We start from the raw sequence: 22,165 nt of genomic DNA, 5'->3' as shown, positions 1-22,165 counted from the left end.
TCCTTAAACCCAGTTAAACTTGCAAAAATAGAAAGTCAAATCCACATGCAGCACTCTCTTCAGGGATGTCTAATAACATGTTGTCAACTTTTAGGAGTCTTTACTGCTTTTATGATCAAGCCATGGTGGTGGTGAAAGTGGTAAAATTTCAGTGTGACCATAAACAGTAAAACCTTCCTGCCCAGAAACGGTTCCTCTTGCTCGTGGCAGGTGTGAGCTGGGTGCCACTTTTTACGTGATGGTCCGCTAAGTGTTTCTCGGTGTTGGGCAACTGAGGTAGGTCATCAGTCTGCAAGCCCAGCCTGCTTTTAAAAAATTTTTATTTTATTATAGGAATGTGGGGTACAAGTGAGGATTAACTACTAAGCAGGCTGCGTGCAGGTGAAGTCTGGGCCTCCAGCCGGCCCTCTCTCCCCCTGGCCATAATGCTCCAGGCACCCGTGTTGTCATGTGCCTCCCTCCCGCCCAGCAGTGTCCAGTGACTGCCGATTCCTCCCTTGCTAACGTGACCAGCGACCAAGACCCATTTATGAGTGAGAACATCAGTCTGCTTTTTTCCAACAGCCGGGCTCTCTACCTCAGGTGCAAGTTGCGAGGACTCTGACGTGCTCATTCCGAGAGCCAGGTGCGTTTGGCTGGTTGCACCAGCGGGAGAGTCTGTCTCCTCCCCTCCTGCCCCCCCGGAGTGCACGCGAGCAGCTGTCTCAGAAGAGGCCTTTTGTGGCCTGTATGAACCTGTCCGTCCACACTTGTTTCTGCTGGAGACACAGATGGTGACCCCACTTGGCGTGAGGGTCACTGCCCTGTCAGGCTGTGGACCTGACTTCAGCCCTGGCCTTGTTTGGTCCTCCCCTCCCCACACTCAGGGCTCCCCGATGTCCGCACTGGTGTCCATGCTAGTACCTCCGCACGTGCTGCATCCTTTGCCGTGCCTGGGTGTTGTCCAAAGCTCAGTTCAGACACTGCTTCCTTGGATTTCTCCCTGATTCCTCCAGTTAGGACAGGACCGGGCTCCGATCTCCGTCATGTCTTACTTCTAGAACACTGACCACAGTCGTAGTTGGGTGGTGGTCACCGAAGAGTCTACCCCTTCCCCCACAGTGGGACATAACCCCCGAGGACCCTGGCCTCTGCACACGGTCAGTGGATGTTCCGCCAGCATTGGCCGAGTGTGTGAGTGGGTGGGCGGGGTGGGCGGAGTGTTTCTTGTGTCTGCTTGTGTTCCCAGCCAGGTGGGGGCAGGGCGGGCCATCTCCCACCGTAGGGGCCGTGAGCGCAGGTGTGTCCCTGCGCTACGGGAGCCAGAGCGTGATCAGAGACCTGGTGCAGCCCAGGGCAGGTGCCAGCGCATCAGTGGCCGCTCAGGGCAGTGCGAGGCAGAGAGCGGCCGGGGTTTCAGGGTCTCTCTGAAGCTTTCTCTTGGAGTTGGGTTCATTTAAATGGCAAAAGGGGACGTGCGCGTGCTGACTAATGGCCGAACTATCATAGGCTCAGGTAATTGAACCCTCGGCACATTCCAGTCAGTTGAATTCTGTTGAAGAACTGAGCTTGAAAATCCTGCATATTCAGTGCTGTAGCTGTTCTGTTCTTTGAGTGACCCACTGTGGCCAGTATGGAGAGCTTTGTCTGAAATCTGGTCACAGGTTCTCCTGCTGGGTTTGATGGGGTTTTTTGTTTGTTTGTTTTGTTTTTGAGAGAGATGATCTTGCTCTGTCACTGCCCCGGCTGGAGTTCCCTGGTGTGATCACAGCTCACTATAGCCTCCACCTGCTGGGCTCAGGCAATCCTTCTGCCTCAGCCTCCTGAGTAGCTGGGACTGCAGTCATGTGCCACCATGCCTGGCTAATTTTTAAAATTTTTTGTGGAGACTTCTGTGGACTCTGTTGTTGCCCAGGCTGATCTCAAGCTCCTGGCCTCGAGTGATCCTCTCACCTCAGCCTCCCAAAGCACTGGGATTACAGGCGTGAGCCACCACGGGCAGCTAACTGTTAAAAATTTTAGTGTTGAGATGGAGCCTTGCTATGCTGCCCAGGCTATCCTCAAACTCCTGGCCTTGAAGGGTTCTCCCGCCTCGGCCCCCCAAACACGGGGATTCCAGGTGTGAGCCACCACACCTGGCTCATTTTTAAAATTTTTATTGTAGATATGGAGCCTGGATCTATTGCCCAGGCTATCCTCAGACTCCCCGCTTCAAGTGATCCTCCTGCTTCGGTCTCCCAGCGTGCTAGGACCATAAGCCTGAGCCACTGCCCCTGCCTGGGCTTTGGTATTTGTGAGAGAGAACGCTGCCCGCACTTGGCAGAGTTCAACGCTGGTGAATCTTGTGCTTGGGTCCTAAGTGAAATGGAAAGCTTGATCTTCTATTTAAGGATACACACCTGAGCCGCATGCCACAGTGCTTCATTTTCCTGGAAAACGCAGCCAGTGGCATTGGCCTGTTCAGCTGGCCGGCTACGAGCCTGTTTTCAGTCTGCCCTGATGCTTCCTGTCTGCCGTGGCCACCCTTCCCTGGGCAGGTGCACAGTGTGGCCCGAATTTCCATCCTGCTACGAGACATGCAGTCTTGTGACCACAGGGCAGCCCTGCCCCAGACACGCAGGCACAGAGGCCTCTTCCTGACCTGGCCTGCAGGGTCCCGTGGACCTGTCTGGGCAAGTTTCCTGTGCTGAGGAAACAAAGACGTGACGCCCCAGCCCCGACGATGAAGGTGTCATCTCCGGGGAGCAGAGATGGAAGCTCAGGGCGGTGGCTTCCCACGCAAACGTCAGACTCTCTCAGCTCCCCGGCTTTTTACACTTCTCCGGCCCAACCAAAATGTCACAATAGGAAAATGGCTCTTAAGCAGAGTGGCACAGATTTGTGGCAGAGACGGCCGTTTAGGAAAGATGAGAGAGAGTGGCGCCGTGATGTGAGGTGGGGTTCCCAAGGCGGGGGCAGGTGTTGGGGTGCCCCTGCAGTGGGATTTCAGTCTCCACTTGGCTCCCATCTGAGGAAAGGCAAAGCGGACGCTGCTCCTCTGCATGGCCAGCAGTTGTCCTGCTCACTTTCTTGCGAAGTCCTCCGTTGCACTCATTTTACAAGCGAGTGCTGCCACGCGAACAAGAGAGTAGAACGACGTGCTGGAGAGACAGGACTGGACTCCGAGACCTCTCAGGGACAGGCTTGGGATACGGCAACATCCCCAGCCGCTTCGCAAGCACCCAAGACAGGCTCCTTGTGCACGAAGGACGGCCCTTGGGAGCTGCCGCAGAGCCCCAGGGCGCAAGCGGGGCGAGGGAAGGAGGCCAGGAGGAAGCGGAGCTGGAGCTGAGGCCCCGGGGGCAGACACACCTCACCCAGGGCTGACCCAGAGGAGGCTGTGTCTGTGCCCCCAGCGTGCGTGGAACCGAGGCACGGAGACACAGTGATGGCGTAGACGCAGTCCCAGAATCAGGTCAAGGCCTTCTCATCTTAGATCTGCCCCCCCTTTAAGTCTAAGTTTCTCTCACATATTTCTTGGGATTTCTTCTAAAAATAGGTTGAAAACCCGGATTTTCAATGTGTTTCTCTTACTATCTGAATTCAGAAATCCGGATTTTTCTCCCTAGTACATCTGGCTCACATTCTGATGTCGTCTCCATTGCCCAGCCCCTGACCGTGGCGCACGGCTGTGATGGGTGGTGGCGGCCCTCACCTGCCCCGTGCTTGGGGTAGCTGTGGGGACAGTTGTGTTGTCTGGTCTGTTTTGCCTGAGTGTTGGTGACATCCCCTCCTGTGTTTGTTCATTGGCCTGGGACTGATGGATTGTGCCATTGACAGAACTCCGTTGTTTGGCATTTTCTTTGGGGAGTCCCTTCTTAGTTATGTGCTGGAAGTCACGGATGTTCTGATGACAGTGGCTGTCTCTGTTCGGTCCCCCTTTGGGCTTAGACAGGTTCTGATGTGGCTGGAGCCTCTGAAGAAGTGAGGGTCCTGGGAGGCAGGGCACAGACTTGGGAAGAGCGGGTGTTTCCATCCGACTCGGACCCAGAGGCGAGAGGGGAGCTGCAGCTGTCCCCGGGTGCCCGAGAGGCAGGAGGACAGAAGGCTGGTTCTCCTCGGGCAAAAACGTGGTGTGGGTCAGGGCGAGGCCCTCCTCCCATGAACACACGTCAGCCCCATGCGAGGCACCGACGTGGCTCCGGCCCCGCGTGAACCGAGGGATCTTGTGCCTGCAGTCTGGGCCCAGGTCCTGCCTGCGCCTGCCCCTCTGTGACCTTGGGCGAGTCCCTTAACCATTCCTGGCTCGGTTTCCCATTTTTAGACAGAAGTAATGACAGCAGCCAATACTTTATGGTACTGCTCAGAGCACTTTGACCTACTGATGAACTCATTGGCATGAAAACCGCCAGACAGGTCCTGTTATTCTGCCCCTTTCTTGATGAGGGAATGCAGGCATGAGGGAATCGGAGTGTGGGGGTCTGTGTCCCTCCTGTGCACTAAGTGTTCGCTTGGGATTGCCTTTTTGTTTCTGACCGGGGTTCCCTTCCTGGACTCCCGTACGCTGTCCTGAGGGCACAGGGTGCTTTGACGCCCCACGACCACTCCCCAAACACACAAAGTCCTCGGGCTGGGTCCTCAGCCTTGACCATGCCTTTGGTTGTGAGGCCTCTGGTCTTTCTGTGGCTCTCCTGAGGAAGAGTTTTCAGCCAGGTTCCCCAAGCCACACGCAGCAGTTGTGAGCGTGAGCCCTCAGCAAGGCTGAATACAGAGCTGAGCTGGGGCCCCGGGGGCAGACACACCTTACCCGTGGCTGGCCTTGTGTGTCTTCCCAGTCATTGACGCCTGCGTTACCAAGAGGCATCTGCGACAGCAGTGGCATTTGGTTTGCTCCCCCGTGGCGGGGTCAGCGAGAGCCCCCTCAGTCCCCCGGGTCCTGTGTGGTGACAGGTGAACCAAATGGAAAAACATGCATCCGGCTGACGGCTTGCCAGGGCACGCCCTTGAGCCACCTCAAGTCTCACGTGGAACGAGGTCCGAGGGGATCTGAAGAGCGAAGTTCGCAGGCCGGGATGCGCGTTTCTCCAGCTGTGTTGCTGCCAGGGGCCTGCTGAAGCGGCTGCCTTTCGCCAGTCTTTCCCACTTGTCGCAGGAACTCTGTTGTGCAGCCTGCGCTGCAGCCTGCAAGCGTCAGTGTTCACCGGCAGGCGTGCACAGCGGGCTCCCTGGGGACGGGGTCCTCCGACGCGCACAGCGGGCTCCCTGGGGACGGGGTCCTCCGACGCGCACAGCGGGCTCCCTGGGGACGGGGTCCTCCGACGCGCACAGCGGGCTCCCTGGGGACGGGGTCCTCCGACGTGCACAGCGGGCTCCCTGGGGACGGGGTCCTCTGACGTGCACAGCGGCTCCCGGGCTCCCTGGGGACAGACGTGCAGGGCCCCCGAAGAACCAAGCAGCCTGCTCCTCTGCACGCCATCCTTTGTGGGCGCCCAGGAGAAGTTCGGGTTGAGACTGATTCTGGGAAGCCTGTCTGAACAGCTAGACGGGCAGCAGTGCTGGCTGAAAGCTCGACGTCGGCAGAAAGTTGGGCCCTGGCCATGGCTGGGACCTTGGAGGCGTTTGCTTATCTCTGCTTCCTCCCAGCCACTCAGGGATGTCAGCAGACGCTGGGAGGAGCAGAGGCGGGTGTTCATGAGTGACCTGGCGGAACCCCTGCTGCCTCCTTTGGCAAAGCAGAGGAAGCTGGTAGGTGCAGACGCGGATGCAAACTGGGGCCCGCCCTCTCAGAGCTGGAGGAAGAAAGGGCGTCCCGGAGCAGGCGGCCACTCTTCTCCGCTCCTCCCAGCCTGTGTTCTCTGGAAAGATGAAACCAGAGAGGGCGGCCCCAGGTGGGGGGACAATGCCAAAAACAGGCACTAGCTCAGAGCGCACCCAGGAGAGGGCCGCCTGGAGGAAGAACCTGCCTGCCCTCAGCCACGGGATGGGAGACTCGTGGTCTCTGCTCTGGGCAAACACCGCAGCCCAGACAGAAGGCTTCCCGGGAAGAGGTTTCCACACCCCATGAGAGGAGGAGCTGGCTTTTGCAGTTCCCTCAGTGGGATGACGATGAGATTGCCAAAGTCAACACAGGAGAAAAGAAGGAACAGATGTTACGTAAAGGTGGTGGCATCAGACTGACAACAATAATGGAGACGAAAGCAAGGAGTACAAGTAATGTTCGCCTAGAATTCTGTCTCCAGGCAAACGGCCCGATCACCTCAGGGTGGGAGGAGGAACACCTTGGAGTGTTCAGGGTCTCCAGGTGTCACTCCTCAGCCGTCCTTTCTGAGGAAGTGACTAGAGGGACTCCTTTAAGAAGCGACAGGTTCAAGACCCGCCTGGGCAGCTTGGCAAGACCTCATCTCTACAATAAATTTAAAAAATTAGCTGGGCGTGATAGCGTGCACCTATAGTTCCAGCTACCTGGAAGGCTGAGGTGGAAGGATCGCTGGAGCCCAGCAGGTCGAGGCTGCGGTGGCTGGGATCGGCCACTGCACTCCAGTCTGGGCAACAGAATGAGACTCCAACTCAAAAAAAAAAAAAGCGACAGTAAGGAAAGAAGGAGCCGTAGGGCATGTGAAACAAATGACCTGGCAGTAGCAGGCAAAAGCCAGCCTCAGGAAGGGGTCTGCGCGGCGACTGCAGCAGGTCTAGGGACCTCAGGTGGCATGGAGGCCTGGGACAGAGGCTGCAAGAGGACCTTAAGGGAAAGGCAGGCTGAGCTAAAATGAGCACCAGGTTTTGTTGGCACTTGACCATAGCCAGAGGAAGTACGGGAAAGACAGGGTTTTCGGTTCTGTTGGGGAACTTTGAAAGGAACGTGGAAAGCCAAAATAACGAGGAGAAAGAAGACACAAATGTTGACTCCAGAATCACCAAAAAGTGTGCGGTAGAAAGATGTTCATAACAGGCTGCCGGCCCTGCAGAGGACGGCCTGCACGTGGTCCTGATGACAATGACTGCATCCGTGTAAGGGAGGCGTCCACACGGACCAGGCAGGAGGTAGTGTGGTGAACCCATATTTATAAGCATGAACACAAGTACCAGGGTTCTTCTGTTTTTCATGTAAGACTTAACGATAGTACTCTTTGATTTTGTAAATTGTATCTATCTGATAAAGGCAAGGGGTCCTTTTTAAAGAGATAATTTATAAAAGATCATTTGTGGACAGTAGCTGGCAGCGGTTGGTAGCTGCACACCGCTTAGCCACCAGGAGCTTTCGGTCATCGGGCTGATCTGCTTGCTAAGTGAAGGGCTCACAGAACCAGCAGTCGGCAATGTGCAAGCTTTTGTTTGTGCGGCCCTGGTATGGGGGTCCCACACTCATGCCTTCAGAAGCTGCAGGGCAGGAACCTCCAGAAGAAGAGGAATGCTAAGTCCACAGAATAGGCAGCAAGCCATATAGGAGCAGCCCATCACGGAACACTCTTTTGTTTAGATAAGATTTTTCTGTCGGTTTGCTTCCAGCCAAGCATTGCTAGTTGTTTCCCAGAGAAGCAGCAATTAGTGATTAGTGTTCAGGGTAAAAGAATTTCTCTGTTTCTTAACCATAATGATTAAATCTTTCCTGCAGTACTGAGTTTTATCTAGATTGTGCTTCTCATCACCCTTTATCTGAGTATAATCAATACCGTGACTGGCAGACTCGGGTCAGCTTTTTGCCCCATACCCATTGGCTCGTTTTTATCTGACCATGTTAACGCTTTTTGTAATTCATCAAAGCCATATTCAACTACAGTTTTTAAAAATACTTGGCGTCAAGTGGAGTACGCGTCCAGAGAGTTAGTAATCTAGAATGAACAAAGCTGGAAGTGTATGCTACATCCCAGTTACCTGAATTGCATTATTAAAATACCTTTATGACTTGTTTTAAAATTAGCTTTAGCTTAATGATAAATTTGATTTTGAATTTTCTCAAGAATTGGCTTGACCCTTTCTGTGTCTTTCCCATAGACAAAGTGCACCAAACAGTCATAGCTTGAGTCTGTGTCTGTATTGGGCTCCCTGGTTCTCATCCTAACTGGAGAGGATGCCCTTGTTAGCTGGGGCAGTGGACACTGGTGACGTGAGGGACACATGGGCCACCTCTGAGGGTCATGGTGCCTGGGCAGGAAGGATGTTGCCTAAAGACTGTAGCACCCAGGCTGTGTCTGGGAGGGCTTCCGTGGACCCTGCCCAGGACCTGCTGGTGACCGAGGGGCCCCAGGCCATCCTGGTCCTCGGGAAGCTCTGGGCTGCTGTGAGCGCGAGAAGTCAGGGCTGGGGCTGCCAAGCACCTGGCCACGGGCCGGCTAGCCCCGCCGCCGAGCTGCCTCACTCACCTCACTCTGCTGTTTTCCCTCCATCCAGGGGTGGACCAAGCGCTGCCGCCAGAGCGCCGGGCTCCCGTGACGCCCTCCTCCTCCTCACGCTACCACCGCCGGCGGTCTTCAGGGTCCCGAGATGAGCGCTACCGGTCGGGTAAGCAGGGCGGGTGAGACCGAGGGTGCTCCTGGCACCTGGGACGTGGGTGTGCGTTCCCATGAGGGGAGACAGGGTGCAGCCAGCTCAGGCTTCCCCTGGCAAGGGCACTCCTCGTTCAGACACCTCTGGGGGGACACTTGTGTCCAGTGAATAGTAACTCTTTCCAGGTGTTTGAGACAGCATCGTTTGCTATCTAGAATATTATAATCATGAAAAGAGAGTCCTCTCTCATGAACGAAATACTGCTCATTTTTTCAGGTGTTACTGTTATACAGCTGGTTGTTTTTTTATAGTCTTCATTGCTAGCCTAGTTTCTTTTCTTTTTTATCCTCAGTGATTTCTGTTTTTTGAGTAGAGATAAAAGAAAAAGGGGGTGCGGCAGCTGGGTGCGGTAGCTCACATCTGTAATCCCAGCACTTTGGTAGGCAGAGGCGAGGGGATCGCTTGAGCCCAGGAGCTTAAGACCAGCCTAGGGAACACAGTGCAACCTCGTCTCTACGGAAAATTAAAAAAATTAGCCAGGCGTGAGGGCATATGTTTGTAGTCCCAGCTACTTGGGAGGCTGAAGAGGAAGGATTGCTTGAGCTCAGGAAGGCAGCACTGCAGTGAGCGATGATCGTGCCACTGCACTCCAGCCTGGTCGACGGAGCAAGACCCCAACTCAAACCAAAAGAAACCCCCACAGTCCTCAGACTTTCATGTGCTTTATTTTCTCTTCATGTCATGGTGCTGTCTTCAAGGACGCTGTCTTGGAAACTGGGTTGAGTTGCAATTGTCGCCTGGGCTTGACCAGCTTAAATTTTTTTCATTAATTTAGCAACAAAAAACTTATACTGTGATGAATATTTTAGTGACTTTCTTGAAAATGTTTTCCCGATCCATAGATTAAAAGTATATTTTCCTGCTTTCCTAACTGCAATTTCTAAAGGAAAATTGCCTGTAAGTTTTGTTGTTACCGAGATACCAGTTTAGGGCATCTTGCTGGTGATGGTGACTCGAACTGCAGTGTTTGTATGCCGCTTTGTTGACCAAAGTGCTTTCGCAGATGCTCTCTCATTTAGTTTTTGTGACGAGCAGGTGAAGCAGTGGGTCAGAAGAGGAAACCGAGGCTGAGGGGATCCTGGAACTCACCCCAGCAGGCAGATCCCGCGCGTCTCCGAGTTGTCTAGTGACGCCTTCCCTTGGTAGAGGCTTACGTGATCATCACCACCACATCCTCCTAAACGGCCATCTGCTGGCCTGCTGGCTCTCTAGAAGGGAGACTCTGCGGCATCAGGAGGCATAACCTGCCAGACAGGAAGGGCAGATCTGCGGGAGAAGCTGGTGCCGCCTCCCGGCATCCTCTGCCTCTGGCTCGAAGGAGGCCTCGATGCCCAGGAAAACGTGTGGGCTGGAACGAAGGAAGGATTTGCCCCCAGACTCACCCTCTGTTATTTCAGAACTGTTGAAGCCCCAACATGTCCCACGAGCTTATCTCCCTCTTGTGGATGCCCGGGCCCCTTTCAAGTCATCAGGAGGGAGGCGTGCGCATGTGTGCTGTCTACCTACGACGAGGCTCTGCCCGTGACCCCCTTGGCTGTACAGACACAGACACACGTGGCAGCACATGTGTCTTCAGAGCTTGTGGACTTAGCTGTGTTCTCGTTTCCATTTTCTAGTTGGGAAAATTGGCATTCAAGGAGGTTGTGCAGTTGCTAATGATCACACAGTGAGTCGCTCATCAAAACAGGATGCAAACCTAGCCTTGTCCTGCAGTCTGACTTCTTACCACAAAGACTGTGTCTTGGGTCAGTTTCTGCCCTCTCACTTCCTGTTTTAAAGATTTCTTAGTAGCCAGGCTCAGTGGTTCAGCCTGCAATCCCAGCGCTTTGGGAGACCGAGGTGAGTGGATTGCCTGAGCCCGCGGGTTCGAGACCCGTCTGGGCAGGGAGACCTCATCTCCACAATAAAAAAAAAAAAAAAAAATCAGCCGGGCGTGGTAGTGCGTGCCTGTAGTTCCAGCTACTGGGAAGGCTGAGACGGAAGGATTGCCGGAGCCCAGCCGGTCGAGGCTGCGGGGGCCGGGAGCGGCCGCTGCACTCCGGCCTGGGCGACGGAGTGAGACTCCAACTCAACAGCAACAACAACAAAAAGATCTCTTAGTAATTCAGAGGGAAGTTTAGTCACAGCCCTCTGCATGCTACATTCCATCTTTCCTCATGACACCACCGAGGATGAGGAGTTGACACGCCCTGCGTTTACGCGGCCCTTTGATGCATGTCGGCATTTTAATCCTGCTAGTTGTTGGGAGCTGAGGGTGACTAGTTGTGGTCGACTCAGGTTTTAATTTTTAAATAAACACATGAGGGAGGCTCACATAGCAGGGCATGGTCATCTCTCGGATAAGAGAGTCTCTGAGGCCTCCTTGCCTCTTGGAAGGCAGGAAGGTGTGGGGAGAGAAGTGCGAGATGGAGGGTGGTGGTGGTGGTGGTGGTGGGGGGAGGTGGGGAGAGGCAGAAGAGGTTGGGCAGAGGAGGGTGGCTTGAGGAGACTGGCCTTTTAGCCGCTCAGAGAAGCCCTGCAGGCACCGTCCTCTGGAGAGACCCCTGTCCACCCTGGCTGACGTGAGAAGCTCGGTTGATCTCTCCTGTTTGTGTGAGGCATTCTCTCGCCACTCAGTTAAAATTGTGAAATATCGTGCCTCCTTGTACACGATCCCTACCCTTCCCTGTCCTGATTCGTGTCTCCATTGCAGTTATCGCCACCTGACGCTCTGTCAGTCCGTCAACATATCTGGGTGTCTGTCATCTATCCACCTAATAGCAATCATTTTCCTGTCAGTCATCCACCTGTTTACCTGTGTCATCCGTCCATCCATCCGTCTATCCATCCATCCATCTGACCTACTAGCCATCTATTTATCTACCTGTATCATCTGTCCATCCCTCCTCTGTCTCTTCAGCCATTTATCAGTCATCCCTCTACCTATATCACCCATCTACCCATGCATACATCTGTCTGTCTATCCATCCACCAAACATCTCCCTGCATACCAGTCATCCACTCTCTACCTCCCTATACCGTCCATCCATCCATCCAGCTCCGTGTGTATCATCCGGCCCTCTCTTATCCGTCATCCTACCTAGGTCTCATCTACTCCCAGAAGAATATAGGGATCAAGCGGGCTTGTGGCTTGGCCTGTCATCCCGCGCCTTTGGGAAGCTGACGTGAGTGGATGGCCTGAGCCCGCGGGTTCGAGACCCGCCTGGGCAGCGAGACCTCATCTCTACAATAAATCAAAAATCAGCCGGGTGTGGTAGCACGTGCCTGTAATTCCGGCGACTCGGAAGGCTGAGGCGGAAGGATTGCCGGAGCCCCGCAGGTCGAGGCTGCGGTGGCCAGGAGCGGCCACTGCACTCCAGTCTGGGCGACGGAGTGAGACTCCAACTCAAAAAAAAAAAAAAAAAAAGAATATAGGGATCTATCTATGTCGTGTTCATTCATGATGGCTAAGCACCTAGAACATTGCCTGGGCGTCTATATTTGGGATGAGGGAACATAACACATTTGGGGAAGGGCAGAAAGTTAGATAGGAGGGACTGGATTATAAGGTAGCTTGTGCATCATGCTTAGAATTTGGACTTTATCCTGACGATGATTAGGGTACCACTTGAGGACTTTAGGCAAAGATACAACGGGAGCCAATTTAGGATGTGGAGAGATGACTTCAGCAGCATGTGAACCGTGGCCTGGAGTGAAGGGATTGAAGAGACCTTGATGTCCGAGACTGATGTATGTTTAGGAGATATAAGTTGACTTCAGTGAGATATGTTTAGAAAATAATAGCAATAGGACCTGAAGGCTGAATTAACATGGAGGAGTGTGAGAGAGTGAATAAAGGTGACTCCTAGATGTCTAAGTTACACACTTGCCCAGATGATGGTCTCTGATTCTGCACCTAGAGTGACTCCTAGATGTCTGAGTTACACACCTGCATAGATGATGTCTCTAGTTCTGCACCTACTTCTGTGCCTTTAGGGAATCATGGTTCCTGTCTGTAGGTTAAGAATGGTTAATAATTTGCTTTACCTATTATCTGTGTTGAGGGTACTATGAAAACTTGTGTAGTTTATGTAATGCATATTGGAAAATGCTATTATTCCACGTATGCTATTTTAGTTTTTAAGAGCTTGGTACTCCTCTCCATTTTGAGTAAATAGTGACTGATCTGCATGCAAAACGCCTGCCCTCCAGGGCCTCTGCATGTGCTTGTGAAGACTCAGTCTTCCCCAGCTGACACTGACCATCTTGCCCCCACCTTGCCCCTGGATGTCACAGCAGCTGCTCTACAGGAAAACTACAAGATTATTGCTGGGGTTCATTTGATGCCTCACTTTATACCTTTATCTCTGCTGTTTCCTATTGTTATGGGAATCTTCCCATGAGTTTTGTTAATTTAGATATTTTACTGATATGGTATAATTTACTGTCTCTTCTAGTATATGCTCATATGTGATTTTGAAAACAAGGTGTGAGATTTGTGGAGCTCTTTTTAGTGTGTTGCTAGTGAACGCTTTTCAGAATTTCCTGGGGTTTGTTTTTTTTCTCCTGAGCCAACATGGAAGACTTCAGACATTAACAAGAGAATGTTTTGTGGCTCTGGAGACTTGACTCGCTAGAGCTCTGTGACCACTTATCTTGCAGTAGAGCTGCTTTGGCTGCTTCAGTGATTAAATTATGTCAGCCAAAAAGTAATTCTGTTATCTCTTAGATAATTGACCTAATTAACAGTCAGTCCAGTTTGCCATTTAATCTCTCTGGCTATATTTCATTTGTAAACCCATGACCTTACAGTGTAATGAACTCTGACTAGAATTTTTTATAGTAGTACTGTCTCTCTTCTTTTGGAACTTAAGTTTGATTTGGGAAGTGAATGCATGTATTGAGCGCCCAGAAAGTATTAGACTGTACGTTAGGCACTTTTTTACCTTTACTTGATAAAGTTCTAAATTAGAGGTTAAGTTTTAGCTGTTTCTAACATTCTTTTCCCCCAACCAAAAACCCTCGAAAAGAAAACCTTGAGGTTTGTGTTGTGTCCATTCCAACCAAGACCTACCCTGACAACAAAGAATATTAGAACTAACATGCAGCAAACTGCTTTCTAACATGGCTAGAGTTATTGCTTTGTCTTTGTGTGAGCTTGGAGACAGGTTTAAGAGCCCTGTCTCATCCTTTGTAAGCGTGGGCAGCAGTGGCTGCCACCTCGGAGACCTGTGTTCCTCTAGGACAGCCAAGCTCACACAGAGTCCAGGGACCCCGGGGTGATATTGAAGCCCTTTCAGGAATGGCTGTGAGCTTAGAGTTTTCCAGAATGACACTGTCACATCCGCCTTCCTCACCCTGATTCTTGCATGAACATACGGTGGATTCTCCCCGAGGCTGCCTAATGGGTGGAGGTGTTCTGACAGTCTTGTGTTTTAGAAAGTTTTTCAGTTTACTTTCTAATACCACAGATATCAAAATGGTAACCCCATTAGCAAAAGCTTCTTAAGGTTTGCAACAATTTTTAGGAGCTTAAAGTGTTCTTTGGGTTAAAGAGTTTGAGAATCATTGTCATAAGATTTTTTTAAGTGTCATTTTTTTTTAAAAGTTGAGAGATACTATGACTTAGAAACTTCTGCATCTTATCCCATTCTGTAAGCTGATTTTATGCAGATGACGGAGTTTAAAGTCTGAACCATAGCAGCGTTCAGTTCCCGGGAATAGACTTGTGTCCTGGTACTCACCGATTCAACCTATGTACAGACAGTTTTGTGCACTGACCACTTTGCTATGCACTGTCGGTGAGACAAAAATCAGAAAAGACTGTCCTTGCTGTCAGAGAGTTACTCTATTGTAAGTACTTCCTTACTGCAGAAGTTTAATTTTCTAGTTTAGGAATGTTTCGCTTTCTTGAATCAACTTGGATTTACTGATTTTAGTGAGGTTCCTGCTCTGTGGCCTGTGTTCTGTCCGAACAACACAATTTTGGGGGTCCTTGATTCTCACATAAATAATGTGATTTCCTTACTTACGTTAGGCTATGATGGGCTAGGAGAAAAGAATGCACATGGTGCAGCTAAATGGACACCACTTTCACATCCATCCATGGAGAGCTACACTGCCCAATGTGGTGGCCTCATGGGACCGTCCACATTTAAGCTAGTTTTCAGGCCCCCACCCTGAGCAGCGCGGGTGTGGCCAGTGCTGTCTCCGTGGCAGTTCTGTTTTGTGGAGCTGCCCTGGGGGGGCCGAGGCGATGGGAGAGCGGGAAAGGCCAAGTAGCCGATGAAGGCTGGGAATGAAGGTCTGAGTGTCCCCACTAAGGAAAGTGGCTCTCTCTTGGTAGCTGTACCTTGTCGTTTCAGCCGAGGGCATTTTGGAAATATAGGTGTCGCAGAAACACAGGGTAGATTGGTGGGATTCGGTTGGGTCCTGTCTGGAAGCAGGAGCAGGGCAAGAGGCGGTTGTGTCTCAGGTGGAAAGTGGTGAATCAAGGTCTGTGGGATGCAGCAAGACTGGTGCTGAGAAAGAAATCGATAGTCTAACATATTTACATTGAGTAGGAAGAGATCCCGAACACTGAAGCCACAAGCGTTTAACTTGAGGGGCTAGAGGTGAAAGTTTACATCTGCAGAGAGAAAAAAGGAGAAAATAGTGAAGGTAGATAGTAGAATGGAAGGATGTGTGGGCTTCTGATTTCCAGCCCAGCATGTAGGAGCTTGGAGGTCCTCACTCTGGTCTGCCTGAGAACGACAACGAGCCCTCTGAGATAAACAGCTCTTCCTAGGCCCATCAAAGAATTGAGATCGCAGGGCAGACTGTTGCCCTGAAGTTGGAGGGTGTGAGTGGAAAGTGGAAAAATCCAAGACCCACATGGGCAAGGCTGGAAACAAAAGCCCCGCAGAAGTAATGAACTGGTCCTGCGTCACCAGCCACCTCTTCGGGCTCCCACACGGAACTGCACAGGTGTGGCCAGCCATCCCAGCAGCCGCTTTGGCTCGATGGCCACCTGGGCCAAGGCTGTGGGACAGTGGGAAAGGCCAAGAGGCCGCCGAAGGTGGAGCGGGAAGGTCTGGGTGTCCCATGCCAAGGACAGTGGATTTAACCCTGATTTCTGTGCCTCATCATTTAAACAGAGGGCACACTGAATGACCCGTTGGTATCCCGGACGCAGCTGGGTCAGAAACACCAATCCACATCGAGAAAGGAGCGTTAGCACAGGAATACACAAGGATAAAACAAGATCTTTTCTTTCTCTTGTTGTTAATTGACTTAACAGATGGAAGTTTGCTCAGAGGTAGCGATAAGAACAATAGATGCAGTGAGAAAGGGCGATTTGGATTTGTGACATGAATGACAGATGCCATGAGGGACAGAAGGGAAGGCTTGGGAGCACTTTGTTGTTAAGTTCTCGTGCTGCCTGTGAGGGGTGTGATTTGAAAATGGGCTTGGATTAATTATGGATGGATGTTGCCAATTCAAGGACAACCACTAAAAGTTTAAAAATGAACTTGTAAGTGACAAGGTAAAAAAGGAGAAAAATGGGAATCATATAAAGTGCTCACTTAACACTAGAAAAGGCAGAAAAAGAATGGAAGGCAAAACTGAAACAAAGAACCATGGCAGCAAACAGAAAACAGAGACAAGAATGTAGCTCTTGATCCAAATCAATAACTCCTTTGCACCTCAGTGACCTAAATACACCAATTAAAAGAGGCCGCTGGCATGAATAAAATATGAGCCGTAACCGTATGTTGTCTATAAGAAACCCATCGTTAATGTGTGGTCACAGTTTGATTAAAGGGGCAGAGAGAGTTAACGTTGTAATGCTGATCAAAATAAAGGAGGGGTAGCTGTAATAACTTCGACAGAAGACTTCAGTGCACAGAGAGCAAGAGGATCAATATATAGTGATTAAAGGGTCATCTCTCCAAGAAGACACAATCGTTAGTGTGTATGCACCCATAACCAAAACTCAAAATATGTTACTCCGGGAACCGATAAGACAGCAGTGAGGAGACAGAGCCACTTTTGGAGTGGGAGATTTCAACATCCCCGGGTCAGCAACTGACAGATCCAGCAGCAGAAAATCGGTGAGGACACAGTTGAACTGAATAATGCCGTCAATCAGCTAGAGTTAATTGACATATACAGAGTACTTCCTCTATCAACAGCAGAACACACATTCTTTCCAAGTTCACACAGAATGTTCACTCACGTAGACCCATTCTGGGTCTTAAACACATCTTAAAAAACTTACACTAGTGGGAAACAAAGTATGATCTCAGAACACAAAGGAATTAAAATGGAAATCAATAACAGAAACATAGCTGGAAAACTCCAAAATTCTTGTAGATTAAACAACATACTTTAAAATATCACATGAATCAAGCTCAAACATTGAAAACTATTTTGAAATAAAATAAAGTGAAAACATAAGTGATCAAAGTTTGTGGGACAGTGCAAAAGCAGTGCTTAGAAATGCATAGCATTGCATACACATGAGGGGGGAACCCCCCCAAAACCTGGAATTATCTTTTGGAGGGTGGGGCCCTTATTGTACACTTGGAATTTGTTCCTTTGGATCAAATGGTCAACCAAAATTTTTATCCGGGAGTTTTGAGAAGTCTTTATCTGGGACTTTTGCATCACGTTTTGTGGAAGAAGCATCTTGAGTCGTGGCCAGCAGGCGGCTGGTTCTTCCACCGTGTCGGTGCATCTGCCCACACAGCTCGGCGGGCTCAGCAGTTTTTGACCAAAAGTGGCCTGACCTCTGTGCCCCTCCCGCCCTGTTCACCAGATCTCCCCACAAGTGACTTTTTTTTTTTTTCCCAGATAGAAAAAAGTCCCCAAAGCCAAAGTGGAGTGGTGAAACAAACAAACAAAAAGGCAGAAGCACTAAAAGACATCAAGATTGATGAGTTCAAAGCTTGTTTTGAGCAGTGGAGAAAGCCTCTCGATAGGCGTATTATGTCAGATGGAGAATACTTTGAAGGTGACTGAAATTTAAACATGAGAGGATAAATACACAGATTTTTAGAAATCCCAGGGTTTTTTTATTCCCCCCTTGTAACACAAAAAAAGAAGAGCTAAAATCAGTAAGCTAAATGTTGGACTTACAGAACAAGGAAGAGCAACTTAAATCCAAAGTAAGCAGAAGAAAAGAGAATAAAGGTTAGAGCAAAGATCAATGATATTGAAAACAAGAAATAACTAGACAAAATCAACGCAAATATTGATTGTTTCTAAAGATTGATTAAAATTGATAAGCCACTAGCCAGGTTAAGAAAAAAGTAGGGTCTGAGCACAGCGTCTCATGCCTGTAGGCCCAGCCCTATGGGAGGCCGAGGTGGGAGGATTGCTTGAGCCCAGGAGTTCATGACTGAAAACTTCACTGAAGCAGATAGGTTCTAAAACAGACCAGGTGGTGGTTTTCTCCTGTAAACCAGAGATTCTGGCACAAGGAGGTTCTACTCTCACCCTTTCCAAAAAACAAAAACCCAATGTGCTCGTTTCCCACCTTACAAAACCCACTATTCTGATATTTTCGAGTATGATTGGAGACCACAGAAACCCATTTACGAAGCTTGGTCCATCTCTTGAGGCTGAGAGGATGACTAAAAGGCGGCAGTGGTTAGATTCACTTAGCTGCATCCCTGCGTATGTGGGTTGGCGCAGAGGTTTCTCCGTAGCCTTCACCTGGCGAGCTGCCGCCTCACTGGATGTGTGAGCCACTCGTCTTCTTGTGCCAGTCGCGGAGTTTGGCCAGTCGAAAGTGGCCAGCTGTCCACAGCTGGCACACGTGAGGCCCACGGCGGACCCTGGGCTGTGACCTCCGCGGCTGCTTCTGCACCTCCCTTCCGCCTTCGGCCCATGTGTTCCTTTCCCGTCAGTCTTCTCCCACCACTCGGCTGGGCTGGAGTCTCTGAGCCTGCTCTGCTCCTTGCTCTCACACTGTGAGATGCCAGTTCCAAACCAATTGCAGTCTGCTGAAACCCAGTGAAAGTGGAGCCCTCTGTTCCTACGCCAAGAGCGCGAATCGGCTCAGCGACCTCATTTAAACTTCTGACAAGGGACGGCAAAGTGCGGGAGTCTCGTGAAGAGAAGGGCCTGGTGACCGCCCCTGGGCCTGCCCTTCCGGGGCTGGTCAGAGCTGCAGAGACTGGCCTGGCGATGTTTCCTTCCTCCCGTGCAAAGGTGACCAGCCTTGTCACCGGATTCCCTCTTGCCCTCCAGATGTGATGTTGGCAGAATCGTCCTGTGTCTCTGACGCGAAGCCGCGGAAGGACACCTGTGCAGGGTGAGCCTGCGTTACCCGAGGCCCTGCGGGACACGAGTGCCCTTGGCGGTGCCACTCCAGGAGATCCTCAAGTCAGTACCTGAGAGCAAGGTGGAGCCGTCTGCAGTCCAGTCCCTCTGGGCTTTTCCAGTTTTGAAAACCTACTGTGACTAACCCCCTGCTCCCAAATGTTAATGGAAACAGCAGTCATTCATCTTCAAGTGCTCTCGGAGGGAGCTGCTGGTCTGCTCTGTGCATTCTGTCGTACGTGATCTCCACAGTGCTGTGGTATTGTTTCTATCCTGCAGGCGATGAGAGGGAGCCTGAGAGGGATTGAAACACATACGCAGTGCTTACAGGCAGCGGGGATTCCAGTACCAGGCCTGGACTCTTAATCCGTATTCTTTTGTTTCCCCAGAAGCAGGAACATTTTGCGTCGCTCAATCCCTCACAGCTTCCTTTCAAGACAGTCTCAACTCAGGGAACTGTGTGGAAAGAAAAGTGAGTTTCTCTGAGGAGGCAGAGATCATGAGAAGTCAGAACAGGGCCGGGTCCCTGTTGCGGTCCGGCTGGAGGAGAGGAGACTGAGCGGATTTGCGGCCGGTGAAACGGCGGCCATTGGAGGAAGAGGCGCTGGCCGGAATGGAGACGTGCAAGGCGCGGCCTCGTGCTGTGTGTGCGGCGGTACCAAGCCTGGGCGGACTCTTGCCAGGAGAGAGACTGTTTTCTGGTCTCCAGCACCAGATGACACGCTGAGTGGCCTGTTGTCATTTCAGTCCTTTCAGGAATTCCGCTGAAGAGGTCTCTTAGCACACCGTTTGTCCAAGAAGCGCCACAAGTCGTCTCCAGCGAGACTCCTCTGGTGCTTTGCTGCGGCACGAAGCTGATCCGGAATCACCCTTTCTCACCACGGACGCCTGCTTTGGGGCTCTGGGAATGAAAGCCTAAAGCGAGCAAGCCTCAGATCGCGGCCGCGGAGGAAGGGCAGGCCGGAAGCGCCGCCCGGCCCCGCCAGCCTCCCAGCCTCAGGTTGCCCTGTGCTGCCTTCTCTGGAGGCCATGGCTCTGAGTGTGTGTGTTTCGTGGAGGGAGCTGGAGGTGTTGGGAGCGGGGCTCTGCCTCCCAGTCCGCCTTGTGCGTGCCCAGGGCAGCAGCTTTGTGGTCTCCTCCAAGCGGCCCGCACCCTGCTTCTGGGGCCCTGTGGTCTCCTCAGGACACCCACGTCTGCCCCACCAGCCTGAGTCCAGCCGTGCCCACCTCCTGCCTTGTCCCTTTCTCACTCAGCACTCCCTGCATGGTGACTGCTTTTCTCACTTCTTGGGTCATACGTTAATGCCACCTTGCGGATCCAGGCTAAAAGGTTTTCCACGGACGTGCAGCTGCAAGCCACCACTCCCTGGCCTCTTGTGGCTGAGGCATCGCTGTCCGCTGCTGCTGGCGCGTGTCCTCCCGGACGTGTAGAAATGCTGGGGAGCGGCGGCTGTCTCTGGGAGCCTGAAGCGGGCAGTACAGCCAGGCTGTCTTCTCCAAGCTGTTCGCAGCGCAGATGTCCGTAGGCGCTCGTGACACGTTTGTGTGTTGAGTGGAGTGTGACCCACAGACCTTGTCGCCGTCGTGGGCGCCCATGGCTGGGCGTGGTGCCTCAAGCCTGTAATCCCAGCACTTTGGGAGGCTGAGGTGAGAGGATTGCCTGAGCCCAAGGGTCCGAGAACAGCTTGGGCAACTTGGCGAGATCTCTTCTCTACAAGTCAAAAAACTAGCTGGGTGTGGTGGTATGTGCCTGTAGTTCCAGCTACTTGGAAGGCTGAGGCGGAAGGATCACCTAAGCCCAGTGGGTTGACACTGGGGTGGCCATGAGCATGCCACTGCACTCTAGTCTGGGCGACGGAGTGAGATGCCAACTCAAAAAAAAGAAAAAAACCCAGAGATCATGATATTTGCACACGTTTGCTGAGGCTTCCAATATCCTGCCAGTATCTTCAATCCAGCAGGAGATTTCTGCGTCCCATTATTTCCCGTTCGCGGCCTCTCATCTGAGTTCTAATACCCGTGGCTGGGCGAAACTGTCCAGGATACTTAGCGTCTGCGGGACACTTCATCAGATGCTTTGAAGGACTTCTCCTGCCTCACAGCTGCTGGGTTTCACCCCTAGGCTCTGTCTATGAAACGACGCGGAGTTTTCAGGGGAGGATTTGTGTTGTAGCCGCCTGTTGACCCACGTGGTCATCTCTTCCCAAAAGCCCCATGTGAGCTCTTTCGGGGTGGATCTGGGCTTTCTCTTCTTCGCTCTCGGCCGACCCCCTTCTTTCTCCAGCCCGTGTGTCCGTCCAGCGTGGTCCCCTTTGTGGCATCTAGGCCGCCCAGACTGGCCGGGCCTCCCTGTGGCCCGTCGGCATTGGCTCTCGTGGAAGACGGATTTCGTCATGCTCCCCCTTGCCCTGTGCTCAGCCCTCCGCCCCCCTCACCCACAGGGTCCAAGCCCCTGGCTAGTAGACTCGCAGCCCTCTGAGCTGGACGTCTAGGCGAGTCTCCACCAGGTGCCACATAGGGTTTCTTCCAGGAGGGCGCTGGAAGAGCACCTGGCTCTGTGGGGCATGCCCAGTGAGAGGCAGGTGGGGACCAGGAAGTCAGTGACGTGGGCTTGTCCCCTTCTCGCCACAGGGCGTCACATTCGAAACGTCTTTCCACAGAGAGCCGTCCATCCAGTCCCTGTTTGGAGTGTTGGTAGTTCAACATTCCTTTCTGGTTTGGATATTTGGAATCGGACCAGCCTTATCAAACATGGTCACAACTGAACACACGGGGGTAGATTCCGACTCAGACATTTCAGTTAGGCCAGCGTGCTGTCTGAGGGCCTGCGCTGGTAGGATCCTAGAGCACGAGTTGGGGAGGGGTCACCCTGTTCTCGTCCTTGGCGCCATTCGGCGTGTAGTCTGATGGGGTCTTCAGGGCGCCATTTACGGATGCGTGGAAGCATCGTTGTGCCACAGTGCTGGGGCCTCAACAGGCCACTGATGTCCTTTGGAGAGTGACCCGTCTTAGTTATTCCGTTGGTTCTTGGGTGCTCACCTCTGCTGCACAGTCGGCAGCCTGCCGTCTTCGTGGTCACAAGGCCACAAGTCCTGCTCTGGTTACCTGTGTCTGGGGTCCGTGGTGAGGGGGCTGCTCTCCATCCATCTGTGTCCTGCAGCAGCTGGAGCAGGACCACGCTGGTCTCCCTGGCGTTCCGGCACGGGCCATGTTGGGCACATATCCTCAGCTTTGTGGGCCCTGGTGGGCATGGTCAAAAGGCTCAAGCCGCCCTCTTGGGGGGGGTAGCCGTAGACGATGTGGATGTGAGCACTGTGTCTGTGTCCTGATGAAACATCATTTGCAGAAAGAGCTGCAGCGGGATGTGGCCCTCGGG

The 22,165-nt window shown here is 52.1% G+C and overlaps 1 protein-coding gene across 1 annotated transcript in view; it reads left to right on the top strand.

Moving 5' to 3' along the window:
- Window positions 1-22,165, top strand: part of DIP2C (disco interacting protein 2 homolog C) — a 195,093-nt gene that overhangs the window by 33,442 nt on the left and 139,486 nt on the right. The window contains exon 4 of the mRNA XM_021707986.1: window positions 8,347-8,457. The gene's annotated coding sequence lies outside the window, so the exon portion shown is untranslated. The remainder of the gene's footprint in view (window positions 1-8,346; window positions 8,458-22,165) is intronic.

Source organism: Carlito syrichta, unplaced genomic scaffold, assembly GCF_000164805.1.
Source record: "Carlito syrichta isolate Samal-C Ts95f unplaced genomic scaffold, Tarsius_syrichta-2.0.1 Scaffold130363, whole genome shotgun sequence".
NCBI classification, from domain to species: Eukaryota; Metazoa; Chordata; class Mammalia; order Primates; family Tarsiidae; genus Carlito; species Carlito syrichta.
This window is presented reverse-complemented; position numbering and strand designations above follow the sequence as displayed.